Consider the following 21,130-nt stretch of genomic DNA (forward strand, 5'->3'; position numbering starts at 1 on the left):
CATTCATGTGGATCTGTCATATTTCTGCTTAGGTTGTCTGCCAGCGTGATTTCCTTGCCTGGCAAGTACTGTGCTTGTAGTTCGATTTGTAAGTCCATGGCCATGTTCCAAAGTGACATGGCCAGTCTGCATAGGGGGTATGAATGTGTTCCTCCCTGTTTATGTACCACATAACTGTGGTGTTGTCCGTTCTTATCAATAGTTGACCTGTTTGCAGAAGGTCTTTGAAAGCTATAATAGCATTTATTACTGCTAGCATTTCCTTTTGATTGATGTGAAGGTGCTTTTCTTTTTGGGACCATTTGCCCTGAATGCACCGATCTGTCATGTATCTGTATCTACCTCTTTGGGGTCTGTCCGTGGCTGGAAAGGACCAATTTTTGGAAGGCCAATTTCTACTGAAACGTGGGGGTTGTACCTGTAGAAAATCTTTCACAGTTTGCATTGATTTAGCCTTTCCCTCCATTTTCCTTAATACCTCCTCAGCATTGGCACCAAATAATACATCCTTTTGTAGAGGGGCATCTAGTAATTTTGCTTTGACATGATCTGGCAAGGATTGTTTCTTGAGCCAGGCATGTCTACGTATGACTGATCCTGTAACAGCAGCTCTACATGAGGCCGCTAGAGCATCAAAACCACATTGTAAGGTATGCTTACCCACTTGTTCTGCACTATGCATCAAATCCTGCAACTCCTTCAAGTCTGGTTGTTCAGTTTGTGACATTTTACTTTTCAATTGTGATAACAAAAAACGTTGGTATTTTAGCATATGGAACTGACAGTTTAAGGCCCTCATGGTTAAGGTAGCCGAGGTATATACCTTTTTTCCCCACCTTTCTAAGGTTCTGGAATCTCTCTCGGAAGGTAATGGATTTTTAGCAGTGGAGGCCTTAATTCCCTTGGGTCCCTGTGAGATAGTTTCTGGGTCAGCAGCATGGCTTTTGTATAGAAATTGGTGTGAGTCAGGAACCCTGTAGTACCTGTCAGGCTTGACTGGGGCTGGAGGTAAGGAATCCGGGTTAAGGCAGGCCTCCGAGTAAACATCATCTAGGATGTCCAAGACAGGAGGTATAGCCAGAGGCCTGTGCTGAGGTAGCAAGAGAAATTCCCTAAGCCTTTTCTTGGAATCTGAATAATCTTGGCCTTCCCAGTGGAAGTGTTCCCTTAAGGTATGCAAAGTTTCCCCAAATGAGTAATCCTCTGGGGGGGATACAGAAGGAATGGACTCCTCTGCATCAGAGTCTTCAAAAGGGGAGTAAGAATGTTCCTGATCATCAGAGTGCTCTGAAATAATGGAGCCCTAATCAGAGGAGGGGGATTCTTCCTCCGCTCTGGGCCTTTTCTCCGGTGGGGGTTGAGAACCCCTGATAAGAGTAATTAAATCCTCAGCCATTTTAAGCATCTGTTTTTTAAGCATGGGGCCTGGAGATGGGCCCTGTGTAGCTTGTCTCTTAGAATGCATGGCTGCTTTAGACTTAGTGAAAGCCTTGATGGAAAAAGAAGAGGAAGGTCTGAAGACACCTTGAGAGGAGGCAGACCTGTCCACATTTTGAGATTCAACGCCAAGAGTGGCTTCGGTATCTGTATTCGGGGTGTGGGCCGAGGAGCCTGCGACCTCGGGCACAGGAGACACCGCCAATGAAGTGTCGTCGGTAGTCAGGGGCTGCGTAGGTGCCTCGCTGAGAACCGGACCACGTGTAGTCGGTTTTGGCGTGGTGTTGGTAGAGGCCACGGACCTCGTGTGTCAGTCCTTATCTTTGCGCTTTTTAGACAAAACTTGAGTCGGAGTATCCGACGACATAATATAGTTAAATGTTTTGCCAAAATAATGCTGGGCGAACTCCGCCCGGCGGCAATAATGCGTTTGTTGAATGTAGCACAAAAGCGACAGACCGAGACGTCGTGGTCTGGGCCTAAACAAGTAATACAGAGGGAATGGAAATCCTTATGCGGTATTTGCTTCCCACAAGAAATACAATTATTAACTTTGTCTGACATCGGTCTGAGGCAAGAAAAGTTTCCCCGATGGGGTACTTAGCTTTCAAGAAGACTTCAGTTTCAAAATTTTCGTAATTTCAGGAGCTGGCCGACCAGCACTTGCGAACTGCTTCTGCTTCGGGCACCGCGCAGCAAGAAAGACTGAGGAAAATGGCGTCGGCTGGTTCTTTTATACCCCTGTCGCACTGACGTCAGGGAAGAAGCGGCGACAACCGACGCCGGACCTAGACTTTGGAATTCGACCGACCGAGGACCCGCCTGACGGCAGGAGAACCCATCTGTTATGACTGCAGCTGTATGCACGATAAACATCTACAGAGGTGGAGGTTGCCCTTGTGGAATGTCTCCTGACCCCCTTAGGGGGCGGTTTCACATGGAGTTTGTAACAGAAATGGATACAGTGTGCCATCCATTTGGAGATGGTTTGTTTGGATATGGCCTTGCCCTCTGCCCCTGCTGCAAAGCTAACTAGTAATTGGTCACATTTCCTAAAGGGCTTAGTCCTATCCAGGTAGAATCTGAGCTGTCTGTGCACATCTAGAGAACGCAGAATCCTTTCCCCCTTATTTTGAGGCTTAGGGAAAAAGGTGGGAAAATGAATAGATTGGTTGAGAGCCACTCTAGACACAACTTTAGGCATGAACGTTGGGTTATTCTTGAGGGAGACACTGTCAGCATGAAAAATGATGAAGGGCTCCACAGACTTGAGTGCTTGTAGCTCTGAAACTCTTCTAGCTGAAGTGATGGCCAGAAGCAGGGCTGTTTTCCCTGTGTGGAATTTTAACTCTGCTGAAGCTGCAGGCTCAAAAGGGGGTAGCGTGAGCTTTTCCAACACAAAGTTAAGGACCCAAGCTGGGGTAGGAGCTCTTCTGGGTGGCCTTAAATTGTTAGCCCCTCTTAGAAACTGTTTGATGAGAGGGTGAGAAAAGAGGTGGCTCTGTGCTGTAATGAATAGAGATGGCAGAGGCATGAATTTTAATAGAAGAGAAGGATAGGCCCCTGTGAAATAGGTCTGCTAGGTAATCCAGGATGAGAGGTAGGGAGGGCTGTGCTGTTTCAGCTCCTTTAGCCTGGATCCAGGTGCAATACCTTTTCCACTTGTCAGCATAGGATATTCTAGTGCTAGGACGTCTGGCCTCAAGTATAACGTCCAGGACTTACTTGCTTAGGCTGGCAACTGGAGGAGGGGTCAGGGAATAAGCCAGGCTGCCAGGTTCAGGGTCTGCAATTGTGGATGCATGAATTCTACATTCTGCTGGGTCAGGAGAGTTGGGATCTGAGGTAGGTGCCATGGAGGCAGGGGTGACAGACTGCGCAGCAGTGGGTACCAGTGTTGGAATGGCCAGTCTGGGGCAATCAAGATTGCTCTTGGTTTTTCCTCCCTTATTTTGAGTAGTACCCTTGTAAGAAGGGGTAGAGGGGGAAATGCATAGACTGAGAGGTTTATCCATTGGAAGGATAGGGCATCCACTTTCCAGGCCTTGCTGTGAGGTTCCCTGGTGTAGAATTTGCTGAGCTGGTGGTTGTTGTGGGAGGCAAATAGGTCCACCTTCGGGGTGCCCCATTTCTGGGTTACAAGGTTGAATGTGCTGTGGTTTAGTTGCCACTCATGTGGGTCTAGGAGCTTTCTGCTTAAGTTGTCTGCCAGAGAGTTTTGGGAGCCTGGCAGGAATTCTGCTAGCAGGTGAATTTGCATAGCTGAAGCCGTATGCCAAAGGGTCATGGCTAGCCTGCAAAGGGGATAAGAGTGAGTTCCTCCCTGCTTCTTGATGCACCACATCACTGTGGTGTTGTCTGTTTTGATTAGTAGAGGCCTCGGAGAGAGTAGGGGTCTGATAGCTGTCAGAGTGTGCTGAACAGCTAGCATCTCTTTTTGATTGATGTGCAAATGTATTTGATTTGAGCTCCAGTGGCCCTGAATGCACCTGCCGTCCAGGTGCACACCCCAGGTATAATCTGATGCGTCTGTGGTTAGGGTCTGGGTGGCATGGGGTTGTGAAAAGGGAAGGCCCTTCTTGTGGCTGCATGCATCTGCCCACCAAAGAAAATCTTTTCTTAGACAAGGTATCATAGGTATCATAGTTTCCAGGTCCCGAGAGTGTTGACACCAAAGGCTTTTTAAGTACCACTGAAGTTTCCTCATATGCAGTCTGGCATATGGAGTGAGTAGAATGCAGGAAGCCATGAACCCTAGAGCTTGCAGGATTTTCCTTGCAGATAACTGGGTTCTGGTGGTTAGTTGAGAGAAATAGCCTGTCAGATAGGCTTGGTGCCCTCTTTTCTGGGTACCAGGAAAAGTCTAGAATAGAAACCTTGGCCTATCTGGTCTGAAGGAACAGGCTGTATTGCCCTCATGGAGAGCAGGGACTGAACTTGGTTTTGGGCCTCTGCCCACTAGTTTGGAGGAAGATCTGGGAACCCGTTTGGGGTTGGCAGTGTGTGGAAATAAAATCTGTACCCTGGGACACTATGTTGAGGACCCATCGGTCGTTGGTGATGGAGGCCCAGTTTTTTGCATGGGAGGCAAGTTTTCTTCCTAGGGGCACAAGCAGGTGGACAGAGGTAAGGGGTGGAGTTGAAAGTCACTGACAGTTCTTTCCATAAGGAGGTGGCTCAGCACTCTGTTTTTGAAGTGGAGGAACTCCATTGCTTAGATCTCTGCATTCCCTGAGACTGCTGTCGGGGGAGGGGGGGTCTACTTCTCTAGGTCTTGTCATAGCTGGCCTTGAGGGGGCTGGAAAGGACCAGTGCTTGGAGGGGCAATGCCTTCTGAACCTCAGAGGCTGGACTTGCAAAAAGTCTTTAACTGTCTGCATAGAATAAGCTTTTTCTTCCATCTTTTTAAAAACCTCTTCTGCCTTGGTGTCAAACAAAATGTCTTTGTTCAATGGTGTGTCCAATAGTTTTGATTTGACATGGTCTGGCAAGGTCTGTTCCTTAAGCCAAGCATGCCTTCTAAGTACAGAACCTGTGACTGCTGCCCTGTAGGATGCTTCTAGGGCATCAAAGCCACATTGCAAGGTGTGTTTAGAAACTTGGCTTACAGAATGCATAAGCTCCAGTAATTATTTATTTTCTGCACAAGCTGGAAAGGTAGATATTTTTTGTTTAAGGAGTTCCATTGCATGTTGTTGGTATTTTGGCATGTGGAACTGACAATTTAGTGCACTAATGGCAAGAGTTGCAGAGTTGTATACTTTTTTACCTCATCTGTCTAAAGCCCAGGAATCCCAGTCCAAAGGGATAGGATTCTTAGCTGTGGTTGCTTTTATTCCTTTAGGTCCTTGGGAGATGACCCCTGGGTCAGCAGTAGGATTTTTGAAAAGAAATTTGTGCGAGTCAGGGACTCTAATACCCGTCAGGTTTCCTAGGAGGAGGTGGTAATGTGTCAGGAGTAAAACTGGATTCCATGAAAACATCATGCACAACATCCAGGACAGGAGGAATAGCTAAAGGTCTGTGCTGTGGTAAATATAAAAATTCTCTGAGTCTCTTTTTGGACTGAGGACAGTCCTGACATTCCCACTGGAAATGCTCTCTCAAAGTATGTAGGGTTTCACCAAATGAAGAGGCAGAAGGAATGGATTCCTCTGCATCGGAATCCTCATAAGCAGACAAGGGCATGTCTTCATATTCAGAAACCTCACAGTCATCGGACTCCTGGTCAGATAAAACTGCCTGGGACAAATCTCTTTCTTTTAGAAGGGGTAGGCTGGCTTCCCCTAATAAGCATAAGGTCTTCCACCATTTTAAGCATTTGAGATTGCGGGATGGAAGCAGGTGCTTCAGCTTGGGTCGTCGGTTTTTCAGGCGTAGTTCGTAGCCTGGGCCTTAGGAACTCGGTAGTTTTAGAAAGAACTGAAGACGCGAAAGAAGTCGTCGATTTGTGTTGAATATTGGTAGTGTGAAGAAAGTACAGTTGTGTACACTTACCATAAAATGTAGATGTGCGAGTGTATTCACTGTCGCAGTCATCACATTTGGGTTATCTGCTTGCAGTAGCCCTCAGTCGGCCTGATTATCAAAGTCTTGGGTCCTGCGTCGGATGCTATCTCATCTTCCATGCGGTCAGGTAGTCAGGGGTATAAAGCATGCAGCAAATGCCATTAAATCAGTTTTTCTTGCCCCAGATGCCAGGTGCCCCCATAATGGGAAGCAATTATATACAAGGTTACACCTCCAAGAAGAAAGCAAATACACCAAAAAGCTTTAAGCATAGCAAACAAGAACAGAGGTATAGTCAATAGAAGTCAGGGGGCTGGAGGGAGGGTAACCAGGACTGCAACAGTGAATACACTCAAACATCTACATTTACGGTAAGTGTACACAAAGTATAGTTGTGTACACTTACCATAAATGTAGATGTTTGAGTGTATTTACTGTTGCAGTCATTACATTTGGGTTATCTGCTTGCAGTAGACCTCAGTCGGCCTGATTATCAAATTCTTAGGTCCTGCGTCGGATGCTATCTCATCTTCCATGAGGTCAGGTAGTCAGGGGTATAAAGCATGCAGCCGACGTTATTACATCAGTTTTTCTTGCCCCAGATGTCAGGTGCCCCCCTAATGGGAAGCATTTAAATCCATAAATCTACAAGGTTATACCTCAAACAAAAAAGCAAATACACCAAAAAGCTTTTAAGCATTGAAAAGGAGAGAAGAGGTACAGCCAAACGAAGTCAGGGGGCTGGAGGGAGGGTAACCATGACTGCAACAGTGAATACACTCGAACATCTACATTTATGGTAAGTGTACACAAAGTACAGTTTTGTACCTACCATAAATGTAGATGTTCGAGTGCTAATACAGCTGCAGTAATCACAGATGGGTTTTCTGCCGTCAGGCGGGTCCTCGGTCGGCCGAATTCCAAAGTCTAGGTCCGGCGTCGGTTGTTGTCGCTTTCTTTCCTGACATCGGTGCGACAGGGGTATATAAGACACAGCCGATGCCATTTTCTTCAGTCTTTCTTGCCCCAGATGGAAGACAATTCATAAATTATATATATAATCATGCAATGCAATATAATCAAAAATCAGTAGTTGCAAGCAAATACACCATAGAAGGATAACCCAATCAGGTTGTATGAGGAGGTGTTAGCCACTAGGCCTTTACCAAGAGGGGAAGGAGGGAGGGAAACCTGTACTGCAGCTGTATTAGCACTCGAACATCTACATTTATGGTAGGTACAAAACTGTACTATGTTCATCGTGCATACAGCTGCAGTAATCACAGATGGGTAGAATCCCAAAGCTACGCATAGGGTGGTAGGCACTAGGTGGAACTGGGAGGAGCCAGAATGCCCTGCAACACAGCAGTGGCAAAACCTGCTCTAGTTTTGGAGTATAAAGGCAGGTGGTAGTGTTTTGTGAAGGTATGCACAGAACTCCAAGTGGCTGCCTCCAAAATATCTTTGGTAGGGACTCCTCTGAGGAAGGCTGTTGAGGTAGCTGTGGCCCTTGTGGAGTGGGATCTGATGCCTGTAGGAACAGATTTGCCATGATAGGAGTAACAAAACCGTATGCAGTGGCCTATCCATTTTGAAATTGTCTGTTTGGAAATTGGCTTCCCTTGAGCTCCTACAGCATAGGACACAAAAAGTTGTTCTGATTTCCTGAAAGGCTTTGTTCTGTGCAAATAGTAATGTAGCTGTCTATGGATGTCTAAGGAATGTAGCAGCCTTTCCCCTTTGTTTTGAGGATTGGGGTAAAAGGTAGGCAAGTGATTGGCCTGATTTAAAGCTACCCTGGATACTACCTTAGGCATAAATGACGGGTTGGTTCGTAGGGAATCCCTGTCCTGATGGAAGATGAGAAAGGGCTGCACAGCCATGAGGGCTTGTAGTTCCGAAACCCTACGAGCTGAGGTAATGGCCAGAAGGAAAGCTGTTTTCCAGGACAAATATTGCAAATCTGTTGAGGCAGCTGGTTCAAAGGAAGGCAATGTTAATTTTTCTAGAATGTAATTAAGATCCCAGGCTGGTATTGGTTGTTTCCTTGGAGGTTTTATATTCTTAGCTCCTCTGAGGAACTGTCTTAAAAGTGGGTGAGAGAATAAGGGTGGATCAGTGTTGTATTCTGCAGAAATGGCTGAGGCATGAATTTTGATGGAGGAAAATGAAAGTCCACTGTTCAACAGCTCAGCTAGATACTGTAATATCGGAGGCAAATTCAGTTTTCTAGGATCCTGGCCTCTTTTCTCATTCCAAGCGCAAAACCGTTTCCATTTTGCGGAGTAAGCCTTTCTAGTAGATGGCCTTCTGGCCTCCAAAATGACATCCTGCACCTCTTTGGAGAGTAGGGTCTGTTGTGGTGTTAAGGAATTTTCCATGCAGCCAGATTGAGTGTTTTCAGCTGACTGTGAAGAGTTTTGTAGCTGTGCTGAGTCAGTAGAAGAGGCATTAGAGGTAGGGTCCAGGGAGGAGTATGTGTTAGGCTCCTCAGGAGTGGGTACCAGTGTTGTCTTGGCCAGTCTGGAGCAATCAGTATCATCTTCGGTCCGTCTGCTCTTGCATTCAAGAGCACCTTGGGCAGAAGAGGCAAAGGTGGGAAAGCGTAAACTGTCCAGCTACCCAACTGAAAGAAAGGGCGTCCACTCTCCAGGCCTTTGGATGAAAGGTCCTTGAACAGAACTTTTTCAATTGATGATTCCTGTGGGAGGCGAAGAGATCTATGTCTGGCCTTCCCCACGCTTGGATTATCTTTGTAAACACTTGAGGATGCAACTTCCATTCGTGTGGGTCTGTCATATTTCTGCTTAGATTGTCTGCCAGCGTGTTTTCCAATCCTGGCAAGTACTGTGCTTGAAGTTCGATTTGCCATTCCAGAGCCAAGTTCCAAAGTGACATGGCTAGCCTGCACAGGGGGTATGAATGTGTTCCTCCTTGTTTGTTTATGTGCCACATTACTGTGGTGTTGTCTGTTCTTATCAATAATTGCCCTGGATGCAGGAGGTCCATGAAAGCTGTAATTGCATTTATCACTGCTAGCATTTCTTTTTGATTGATGTGAAGGTGCTTTTCCTTTTGGGACCATTTGCCCTGAATGCACCTGTCTGTCATGTGCGCCCCCCAGGCATAGTCTGAGGCGTCTGTTGTGATGACTTGATTTTCTTGAGGCTTGCAGAATGGAAGACCTGTGTTTGTTTGGCATGCTTGGGCACACCATAGAAATTCCTTTTGCAAACATGGGATTATTGGTATTATTGTTTCCAAACTGTGGCTGTGTTGAGACCATAGGTTTTTTAGGTACCATTGAAGTTTCCTCATATGCAACTTTGCACATGGGATTAAAAGAATGCAAGATGCCATGAAGCCCAGAGCCTGCAGGATTTTCCTTGCAGTGAGCATGGTACAATTTGCTAGTATTTTGAAGTACTGAGTTAGTTGCCCCTGTTTTTCTGGTGTAAGATAGGCCATCTGGGTGTTTGTGTCCAGGTTGGCACCCAGGAAAGTTATTTTCTGAGGTGGTGTTAGCCTGGATTTCTCTTTGTTGACTGTGTATCCCAGAGAATTCAATAACCGTGTTACATAAGCCAGATGTTCCAGAAGTATGTGCTTGCTGTCCGCTTGGATCAGACAGTCGTCCAAATAAGGGTAAATTTGTATCCCTTGAAGTCTGCAGTAGGCAATTACTGATGCCAGGCATTTCGTGAATACTCTGGGCGCAGTAGATAAGCCAAAGGGCAATGCATTGATAGTGGATTGAACCTGCAAGAAATCTGAGGTATCTTCTGCAGCTTTGTCTGATTGGGACATGCAGGTATGCCTCCTTGAGGTCCAATGTTACCAGCCAAAACTCCTTGCCCAGCATGGGAAGAAGCTACTGTAATGTGTGCATCTTGAATTTTGGTACGAGAAGAAATGTGTTTAGGATGGATAAGTCCAAAATGGGTCTCCAGTCGGTTCCTTTCCTTGGTACCAGAAATAGTCTGGAATAAAAACCTTGACCTTGTTCGTGAGTAGGTACCTCTTGAATAACTTTCATGTCCATGAGTTTTGAAATTTGTATTTGAGCCTCTGCCCTTTGATTGTGTGGCAGGTTCGGCATGCCTCTCATTTTTGGAAGAGTGTGAAAATGAAATCTGTAGCCTCTGTTTATAATGTCCAGGATCCAATTGTCTGTTGTGATAATATGCCAATTTCTTGTAAATAATGCCAGCTTTCCTCCCAAGGGTGCTGCCAGCTGAGACTTGCTTGGCATGAAAAGGGGGAAGTCATTGGGTTTGTTTCCTGTATTGCTGTGCACCGTCTTCGCCACCTCTTGGTGCTGGAGTTTGCCATTGTCTGCCTCTATATGATCCTTGAGATTGTCCTCTGCCCCTTGTGCGCCTGTATCCACCTCTTTGGGGCTTGTCCGTGGCTGGAAAGGACCAGTTTTTTGAAGGCCAATTTCTGCTAAAACGTGGTGGTTGAACCTGTAGAAAAGCTGACAGTTTGCATAGATTTAGCTTTTTCTTCCATTTTCCATAGTATCTCCTCAGCATTAGTACCAAATAGTACATCCTTTTTTAAAGGAGCATCTAGTAGTTTAGCTTTAACGTGATCAGGCAAGGTTTGTTCCCTAAGCCAGGCATGTCTACGAATGACTGATCCTGTCACAGCAGCTCTACTTAAGGCCTCTAGGGCATGATAGCCACATTGTAAGGTGTGTTTACCCACTTGTTCTGCACTATGCATCATATCCTGCAACTCCTTCAAATCTGGTTGTTCAGGTTGAGACATTTTATTTCTTAATTGTGATAACAGAAACTGCTGATATTTAAGCATATGGAACTGACAATTTAAGGCCCTTGCGGCTAGGGTGGCCGAGGTATATACCTTTTTTCCCCACCTTTCTAAGGATCTAGACTCTCTTTCGGAAGGTAGTGGATTCTTAGCAGTAGAGGCCTTCATTCCCTTGGGGCCTTGAGAAATGGTTTCAGGGTCAGCATTATGTTTTTTGTAAAGAAATTGGTGAGAGTTAGGAACTCTGTAGTACCTATCAGGCTTGACTGGGGCAGGAGGCAGGGAATAGGGATTAAGGCAAGCCTCCGAGTAAACATCATCAAGTATGTCCAAGACAGGAGGTACCGCCAGAGGTCTGTGCTGAGGTAACAAAAGAAATTCCCTAAGTCTTTTCTTGGAATCAGAAAAGTCTTGGACTTCCCAATGGAAGTGTTCCCTCAAGGTGTGCAAGGTTTCCCCAAAAGAAAAGTCCTCTGGGGGAGATACAGAAGGAATGGACTGCTCTGCATCAGAATCTTCAAAAGGGGAGTACGAGTGTTCCTCTTCATCAGAATGTTCTGAAAAAATGGAGCCCTGGTCAGAAGAGGGGCAATCTTCCTCCACTCTGGGTCTCTTGTCTGGAGGGGGCTGGGAACCCCTGATAAGAGTAATTAAATCCTCAGCCATTTTTAGCATCTGCTTTTTAGGCATGGGGCCTGGAGATGGGCCCTGTGCAACAGGCCTCTTGGGATGCATGGCTGATTTGGACTTAGTAAAGGCCTTTATGGAAAAGGAAGATGAGGGTCTAAAGACACCATGGGTGGAAGTGGACCTGTCCACATTAGGAGGCTCAACACTCACAGTGGCTTCGGTGGTTGTAGTCTGGGTAGGGGCCGAGGTACCTGCGGTCTCGATTACAGAAGACACCGCCAAAGAAGTGTCGTCGGTAGTCAGGGGCTGCATAGGCATCTCGCTGAGAACCGGACCACGTGTAGCCGGTTTTGGCTTGGTGTCGGTGGAGACCGCGGACCTCACGTGTCGGTCTTTGTCCTTGCGTTTTTTGGACAAAACGGTAGTCGGAGTCTCCGACGACATTTTATAATCAAAGGCTTTACCAAAAAAGTGCTGGGCGAACTCCGCCCGACGCTTAATAGTGCGTTTATTGAAAGTAGCGCAAAAGCGACAGCCCGAGACGTCGTGGTCTGGGCCTAAACAAGGTATGCAGAGGGAATGGAAATCCTTATGCGGTATTTGCTTCCCACAAGAAATACAATTGTTAACTTTGTCTGACATCGGTCTGAGGCAAGAAATGTTTCCCCAACGGGGTACTTAGCTTTAAAGAAGAATCGGTTACCAATTTTTCGTAATTTCAGGAGCTGGCCGACCGGCACTTGCGAACTGCTTCTGCTTCGGGCACCACGCGGCAAAAAAGACTGAAGAAAATGGCGTCGGCTGTGTCTTATATACCCCTGTCGCACTGACGTCAGGAAAGAAAGCGACAACAACCGACGCCGGACCTAGACTTTGGAATTTGGCCGACCGAGGACCCGCCTGACGGCAGAAAACCCATCTGTGATTAGTGCAGCTGTATGCACGATGAACATCTGTACTATGTTCTTCGTGTTTCACTGTTGCAGTCATTACATTTGGGTAGATTCCCAAAGCTAAGGATGGGAGGAGGAATTTAGACAGCATTAGGACCAGCTATAAGGCCCTGCAAAACTGCAGTGGCAAAGCCAGCTCTGGATTTAGAGAAAATTGGCAAATGGTAATGCTTGGTGAAAGTATGTACAGAACTCCAGGTAGCAGCTACTAGGCTGTCCCTGGTAGGTACGTCTCTGAGAAAGGCTGTACAGGAAGATGCAGCCCTGGTTGAGTGGGATCTGATCCCCTGTGGGATAGGTTTTCCATGGTGCTTATAGCAGAAATTAATGCAATGGCCTTTCCATTTGGAGATGGTTCACTTTGAAACAGCCTTCCCCTCTGTCCCTGCAGCAAATGCCATCAGCAGTTGTTCAGATTTCCTTTGAGGTTTAGACCTGTCCAAGTAGTATCTAAGTTGTCACTGCACATCTAAGGAGTGCAGTATCCGTTCCCCTTTGTTCTGTGGATTAGGAAAGAAGGTAGTCAAATGAATGGACTGACTAAAGGCCACACTGGATACCACCTTTGGCATGAAAGAGGGATTGGTCCAGAGGGATACCCTGTCTGCATGAAAGATGATGAAAGGGCTCCACTGCCATAAGGGCCTATAATTCAGATACCCTTCTTGCTGAAGTGATGGCTAAAAGGGAAGCTGTTTTCCAAGAAAGGAATTTTAAATCTGCAGTAGCAGCTGGCTCGAAGGGAGGAAGGGTGAGTTTATCCAATACAAAGTTAAGGTCCAATGCTGGAGTTGGAGCTCTCCTGGGTGGTCTTAAATTTTTGGCCCCTCTGAGGAACTGCTTGAGCAGTGGAAGAGAGAAGAGGGGAGGTTCTGTGTTACAATGAGCTGAAATGGCTGAGGCGTTAATTTTTATTGAGGAAAAAGACAGGCCCTTGTGAAGCATCTCAGTTAAGTATTGTAAAATCTGAGGTAAATTGGCACTGCTGTGCTCATCCCTTGAGATTGGTTCCAGGCACACAATCTTTTCCATTTTTCAGCATAAGATTTTCTAGTACTAGGTCTCCTTGCCTCTAAAACAACATCCATCACTGGTTTAATGAGGGATGGTAAAGGAGAGCTTAGTTAATTAGCCAGGCTGCTAAGTTCAGTGTTTGAAGCTGAGGATGCAGAATCTGGTTCTCCTGCTGAGACAGCAGGGTAGGAGTCTGAGGCAGGTGCCAAGGGGCCAACAGTGGCAGACTGCATAGGAGGGATTACCAGTGATGGTGTGGCCAGGCTGGTGCAATCAAAATCATCCCTGATTTGTCTTGTTTGATCTTTAGTAGTACTTTGGAGAGCAGAGGCAGAGGAGGAGAGGCATAAACTGATAGGTTTTTCCAGCTGAAGGACAGAGCATCCACTTTCCAAGCTTGTCTGTGGGGAGTCCTTGCACAAAATTTTTCCAATTGAAAGTTCTGGGGGGAGGCAAACAGGTCTATATCTGGGCTCCCCCATTTGCTTGTCAACATGTTGAAAATTCTTGGTTCCAGTTTCCACTCATGTGGGTCCATGAGGGTTCTGCTTAGTCCATCTGCCAGTGTATTTAGTTTTCCTGGCAGGAATTGAGCTTGTAGATGTACTTGGTAGCTCAAGGCTGTGCTCCACAATGCCATGGCGAGTCTGCAGAGGCGGTAAGAATGTGTACCCCCCTGCTTGTTTATGTACCATGTAACAGTGGTGCTGTCCATCTTTACCATTAATTGTCCTGGAAGAATGTGGTCATTGAAGGCTGCCAGAGCATTCTGTACAGCTAACATTTCTTTATGACTGATGTGAAGGTGCATTTGAATTGGGTTCCATTTGCCCTGAATGCACTTCCCTGCCAGGTGCGCCCCCCTTTGCATAGTCTGAGGAGTCTGTTAGGGTTTGGGCAGCTAGGAGTAGTGTGAATGGTAGTCCCTTGTTTTGGTGGCAGGCCCCTGCCCACCAAAGGAACTCTAGGCGTAAACAAGGAATGATAGGAATCATTGCTTCTAGATCCTGAGAATGTTGACACCATAGACTTTTTAAGTACCACTGTAGTTTCCTCATATGCAGTCTTGCATATGGAATTAGAAGAATGCACGAGGCCATGAACCTCAAGGCTTACAGTATTTGTCTTGCAGATAGCAGGGTTTTTGTGGCCACTTGTTTGAAGTAAGTTACCAAATGAATTTGCTTCTCTGGCATGAGGAAAGCCATATGGGCAGTTGTATGCAAGCTTGTACCCAGGAATGTAATCTGTTGACAGGGTATGAGTTGTGATTTATTTTCATTTATGGTGTACTCCTGACAAGTTAAAATCCTTTTTACAAACACCAGATGATTTAGAAGTATGCCCTGGTTTTCTGCTTGAATTAGACAATCATCCAGGTATGGATATATTTGAATATTTCTTTGCCTGCAAAATGCAATAACTGGAGCCAGGCACTTTGTGAATACCCTGGCCACAGTAGGCAAGCCAAAGGGCAGTGCAGAGAACTGATAATGCAAGTAGCCTGCTTTGAAGCGTAGGTATCTTCTGCAAGATTCCCTGATTGGGTAAGAGGCGACAGCAACAGACGTCGGACCAGGACTTTGGAATTCAGGCCGACTGCGGGTAGCCTGCCAGCAGGATAAACCAAGTGTAATGACTGCAATGGTGAAACACGATGAACATCTGATGAAGAGCCAGCATCTTGAATTTTGGAATCTCCAGAAAGGTGATTAGAGTAGACAGGTCCAGGATTGGACACCAAGATTTGTCTTTTCTGGGTACCAGAAAAAGCCTGGAATAGAAACCTTGTCCCTTTTCCTCTTCTGGTACCGGTTGAATAGACCCCATGTTTAAGAGGGAAAGTACTTGTTTTTGAGCCTCTGCCCACTGATTTGGTGGCAGGTCTGGCCACCGTTTGGTGTTGGCAACATGTGGAAATGAAATCTGTATCCCTGGGACACTATATTTAAAACCCATTTGTCCTGGGTTATGAGTTTCCAGTTCTTTGCATGAAGAGCAATCTTTCCCCCCAAAGGAGTGGTTAAAAGGCAAGTGCTTGGTAATTTTAAAAGAAAGCCACTGAGACTGTTTACCGTAGGGGTGTGTCTTGTTATTTCCAGATTTGGAAGTGGAGACCCCCCACTGCTTAGTTCTGAGAGTCCCTGGGACTGAAACCTGGGGTTTTTGCTGTGTCTGGGTTTGGCTTGACAGGATCTGGAAGGGGCTGGAAAAGACCAATTCTTAGTAGGCCAGTGCCTACTAAATCTTGGAGGTTGCACTTGTAAGAAATCTTTAACAGTTTGCATAGATTTAGCTTTATCTTCCAACTTTTGTAGAACTTCTTCAGCCTTATTGCCAAACAGGCGGTCCTGATTTAAAGGAGCATCCAACAATTTAGCTTTAACATGATCAGGCAAAGATTGCTACTTAAGCCAAGCATGCCTTCTAAGCACAGACCCAGTAACAGCAGCCCTGCAGGATGCCTCTAAAGAATCAAAACCACATTGCAAACTATGTTTTCCAACTTGTTCAGCAGAATGCATTAAATCCTGTAAATTTTTACTTTCCACACAATCAGGAATCAACATAATTTTCTGTTAAAGCAAACCAATAATATGCTGTTGATATTTTAACATATGAAATTGGCAGTTTTAAGCTCCAATTGCCAAGGTTGCAGAAGTATAAACCTTTTTAGCCCATCTATCCAGCGCCCTGGAATCTCTATCAGAAGGGGTAGGATTTTTAGCAGTAGAAGCCTTAATGCCCGTGGGTCCCTGAGAAATGGTTTCTGGATCTGCAACAGGATTTTTGAAAAGGAACTTGTGGGACTCCGGCACCCTGTAGTATCTGTCAGGTTTACTAGAAGCCGGAGGCGGGGAATCAGGGGCCAAACTGGATTCCGAGAACACATCATCAACAATGTCTAGTACAGGAGGTATAGCCAAAGGCCTATGCTGAGGTAGGAGGAAATCCCTAAGCCTCTTTTTTGAATCAGACAATTCCTGACTTTCCCAGTGGAAATGCTCCCTTAAAGTATGTAAAGTTTCCCCAAAAGAAAAATCCTCAGGAAGGGAAGCAGAGGGAATGGAATCCTCTGCATCAGAATCCTCATAAGTAGGTATGGACAAATCCAGGTCATTAGAAGAGTCAGAAGAAACAGAATCCTGATCAGAAGATTCATAATCAAGCTCAGGCCTAGGCCTCTTAGAGGGGTGGGGGGGGGTTGACTACCCTTGATTAGAGTAATGAGGTCTTCAGCCACTTTGATCATTTGTTTTTTTAGGCATAGGGACCTGAACATGTGGCCTGGGCGTCAGTTTTTTAGATATAGATAGAAGCCTTAGTAATGAAGGCGGTGTCGATTTAATATGCAAGTCTGTAGGCCTGAATACACCCTCAGAAGCCAGTGCCTGCACAGCGGCTCCAGACCCATCCAAGGTAGAGACATCCGCGGGTTCCACAGATGAAGCATCTCGCGGCATACCGGACTCCGAATGGGTCTCAGTAGAGGCCTGCGAATCACAAGTAGCGGGTATCAGGGGCTATGAAAGTGCCTCACTGAGTACCGGTGAACTGGCGACTGGCTTAGGAGAAGTGTCGTCTGCAGTTTTGGACCTCGGTGGCCTGTCTCTGTCTTTATCTTTGCATTTTTTCAGAATCCCGGTAGTCGGATGGCTAACCAATGACATTTCTGGATAATTAAACCAAGAACCGAAATATTTAGAGGCAAAAATGTACTGAAGACGGATAGTGCGCTGATTAAATAAAGCACAAAACCGACAGCAAGTATGTCGTGGTCAGGGCCTAGGCAAGGAATACAGTACGAATGAAAATCTTTATGAGGTATTTGCTTTCCACAAGTAATGCAATTATTAACTTTTACTGACATCGGTAAGGAGCAAGAAAACATTTCCCCAACAGGGTACTGCTTTAAGTTGAAGACTTCGGTTCTGAAACTCTAAAATGAAAATTTCAGGGGACGGCCGACCAGCACTTGTGAACTGCTTCTGCTTCGGGCACCGCACAGCAAAAAAGACTGATGTAATGGCATCGGCTGCATGTTTTATACCCCTGACGACCTGACATCGTGGAAGAAGGGACAGCAACCGACGCAGGACTCAAGAAGTTGTTAATCGGGCCGACTAAGGGCAACCTGCCAGCAGATTACCCAAATGTAATGACTGCAACAGTGAAACATGAAGAACATCTGAGCTATTTCTTACAGACTCTTGCTAACAAGCACAAATCAAATTTATTTCTTTGAAGGCACCCAGGGGTTGCTTTTTTGATGGATGTCACACAGAACAGCAAAGAACAATAGTACAAGATGAATTGTATACGAGTGTAAGGGGCAGAGTATCAAAACAGGGGAATTTTTCATCTAAGTAGTCCTAATACCTGTACATCATTCTGAAAATTTATGAAAACTGACTACTACTTGTTAGACCCAGTACAGCACGGTCTTTTTCTAGAGATGAGTATGGCAAGTAGTTGCTCCCTATTCCTAGTCAGTGGGGGAAAAAAAACTTCCATAAAGGTACTAGTTGAGTTTTTTCACTTCTTACACCAGGCTAAGGGCTTCTTTTCCATTTTGGTATGCCCAGCTTTTATCAGTAACCTTGAAGCAAATGCAGTGGGTCTCTCTGTACCATCACGGGAGTTTAACAAAAGAACAGTACAAAGTCCATTAAGTGGAGCATCACATGCCAACCCAACAGAGGTAAAGATGATTAAAATAGAAAAAAAAAAAACACTTCATTAGACATTATTGTTTTCTTCATCTCCATAAAGGCATGTTCAAAAGTCTTCACAGATTTCCATAAAATACCTTCTATAAGAATCCAAATTGTGGAAATAACATCACTAAAAACTTTGAAAAGAAGATGCAGCAGCAGTTTAATGGTCCTAAATTTGACGTCAACAGTGACGCATCTTAAGGTTGGGTGCGTTTAATATACTCAGCCATATTCTACAACTTGTACAGTTCACTCCTGTCAATCGCGTTCCTGCAATACAATACTTTGTTCTTGGGGGGGGGGTCACATGAAGGCTTAGCTACAACTGGTGAATGAAACCCATATTCTTTTAGCCTATTTCCTGTAGGTTGCCCACACATTCTTCATTTTTCCTGTTATCTAGATGCCACCTGGGCAACACTGCATATTTAAAATTTTCAGCATCACTTGGTCAACTGCCTATTTTGATGCCAGAAATGAAAACTGGCTGGCTATAATGTAACAACCAGTCGTGCAAACTATTGCTCTGGAATACTCAGAAGATTTACTTCCATCTGCAGGTATGCCTGAGCCACAATACCAAGTTTAGTTCTGTAGATGTCCCCAGTCAGATACGTGAAAGCATCTTTACTTCAGGGTGAGGGCTGCAGCACTATGTTAAATGTGACTAAACTCTTCAAAGGCAAGATAATTCTCTACTTTATAACACCTATATTAAGTTCACACAAGTCTAACATTTATAGAAAAGTTACAGAAAAGAAAAACTGCTGTAAACATTTTTATACGTGTTTACTGCATTATACATACATCTTTTTAAAAGTTGATCATTCATTCCATTACAAAAATTGTTCAAGTCCTGCCTTCCCTTAAATTTCACTCCTCCTCCTCCAGGGCACTGTTCTGGATTCCTCTTTCCCACAAATTCAGTTTATTTCTATGCAATTTTCTCCTTCCCTGTTTTAAAGATCCCACCTCCAATTCTTATATCTCCTTTACAATACTCAATACTTCAGTTATGACTGGTTTAGATTTGGATTTCAATTTTCAGGCAGCCAACAGCATTAAACTTATCGATGCCGTACTATGTCTACGTAATTCAGATCCTTACATCCCACCACCTCAGAACAATCATTTCCATAGTTATGACCATTTCAGTTTCTGACAAAGAATCTGTATGGTATTTTTAAAACCTGTCAACTCATTATACTCCAAAAAACATGTTGCCAATTACCCCTTTCTTTTTCCATCACACCTCCAGCAATTGCTATTTGAACATTTTTTCTAAAGTCTGCTTGGGCAAGAAAGATTATTACCAGAGCAAACATTTCCATGTAAAAGTTACAAACATTCTGGTCTTTGTAGCATACTTGAGAACCATACAGATTTCTTCCCAATGTTTTAATGCCCACTGCTTTTTCAGTCTCTCCCAATATTTTCTAACCTCTTCGGATTGATTCTTACAGTTATCATACAATATTTTATACACTCTACTAATTATTCCATTTAAACAGCAACTTCTGTTCTAGACTCAACTACAATCTCGACACAGCTGGGGTTTCACTCTGCACTCTGCTGTCTCTTTCTTTTTGCCTGTACTCTGTTATTAATCCCTTGTTGGAAAAGCAATCTCTAACATGAAGTCCAATCTCCACTTTGCCTCATTCCACTCTGTTACCTTTCCCTCCATCATAGTTTGTTCCACATACCTTGGTTCCTTCGCAAAAATTCTCCAATAAATTCCAGTCCCCACTAACCTATTTTTCTATGCCCGTACATGCAGATATCCCAACTGGTATGTTATTTTCCTTAACAACCTGCATCCAAAATCCTACTGTCCTTATATCTTAAAACACCCTCCTCCCAGTTTCATCATTATCCCATTCCACTTTGATTTGCAACCTTCTGCTTGTATTATTTATGTCAGCCTTAATGGAGTAGCTCTAAAGAATTTCTTCAAATCAATTAGTACTAAACTACATTATTTTATATGAGGAAACAACTTATCTCATTTAACTCTTGCCCTCTTCCTATCACAAATAAATTCCTTCAGTTCTTTATTAATTATGGTCCAAAACTTCTCTTCTTCTTCTCTTTCAGCTGTTCCCGTTAGGGGTCACCACAGCAGATCATCTGTTTCCATTTCTTCCTGTCCTCTGCATATTGCTCTGTCATACCAACCACCTGCATGTCTTCTCTCACCACATCCATAAACCTTATCTTAGGCCTTCCTCTTACCTGGCAGCTCCATCCTTAGCATCCTTTTCCCAATATACCCAGCATCCCTCCTCAGCACATGTCCAAACCAATGCAATCTCGCCTCTCTGACTGTCTCCAAACCATCCAACCTGAGCTGACCCTCTAATACACCGATTCCTAATCCTGTCCATCCTTGTCACACCCAGTGCAAATCTTAACATCTTTAACTCTGCCACTTCCAGCTCTGACTCCTGCCTTTTTGTCAATGCCACCGTCTCCAACCCAGACAACATAGCTGGTCTCACTACTCTCTTGTAGGACCTTCCCTTTCACTCTTACTGGTACCAGTCTGTCACAAATCACTCCAGACATTTTTCTCCACCCATTCCACCATGACTGTACTCTCTTCTTCACCTCTCTTCCACACTCACCATTACTCTGAACTGTTGATCCCAAGTACTTAAACTCATCCATGTTCGTCAAGTATACACCCAGCATCCTCACCATTCCTCTGTCCTCCCTCGCATTCACACACACATATTCTGTCTTAGTCCTACTGACCTTCATTCCTCTCCTCTCCTCTCTAGAGCATATCTCCACCTCTCCAGGGTCTCCTCAACATGGTCTCTACTCTCACTACAGATCACAAGGTCATCTGCAAACATCATAGTCCATGGGGCCTCGTGTCTGATCTCATCTGTCAACCTGTCCATCACCACTGCAAATAAGAAAGGGCTCAGAGTTGATCCTTGATGCAATCCCACCTCCACCATAAACGCATCTGTCACTCCCACTGCAGACTTCACCACTGTCACACTACCCTCGTACATATCCTGTACCACTCTTACATACTTCTATGCCACTCCTGACTTCCTCATACAATACCGCAACTCCTCT

General features: G+C 45.0%; 1 protein-coding gene across 10 annotated transcripts in view; it reads right to left on the minus strand.

Moving 5' to 3' along the window:
- The window catches only part of TPM2 (tropomyosin 2), a 762,558-nt gene that overhangs the window by 436,389 nt on the left and 305,039 nt on the right, over window positions 1-21,130 (minus strand). The gene's annotated exons all lie outside the window — the stretch shown is intronic.

Source organism: Protopterus annectens, chromosome 1.part1 (assembly GCF_019279795.1).
Source record: "Protopterus annectens isolate FY-2018-M chromosome 1.part1, PAN1.0, whole genome shotgun sequence".
Lineage (NCBI taxonomy): Eukaryota > Metazoa > Chordata > Ceratodontiformes > Protopteridae > Protopterus > Protopterus annectens.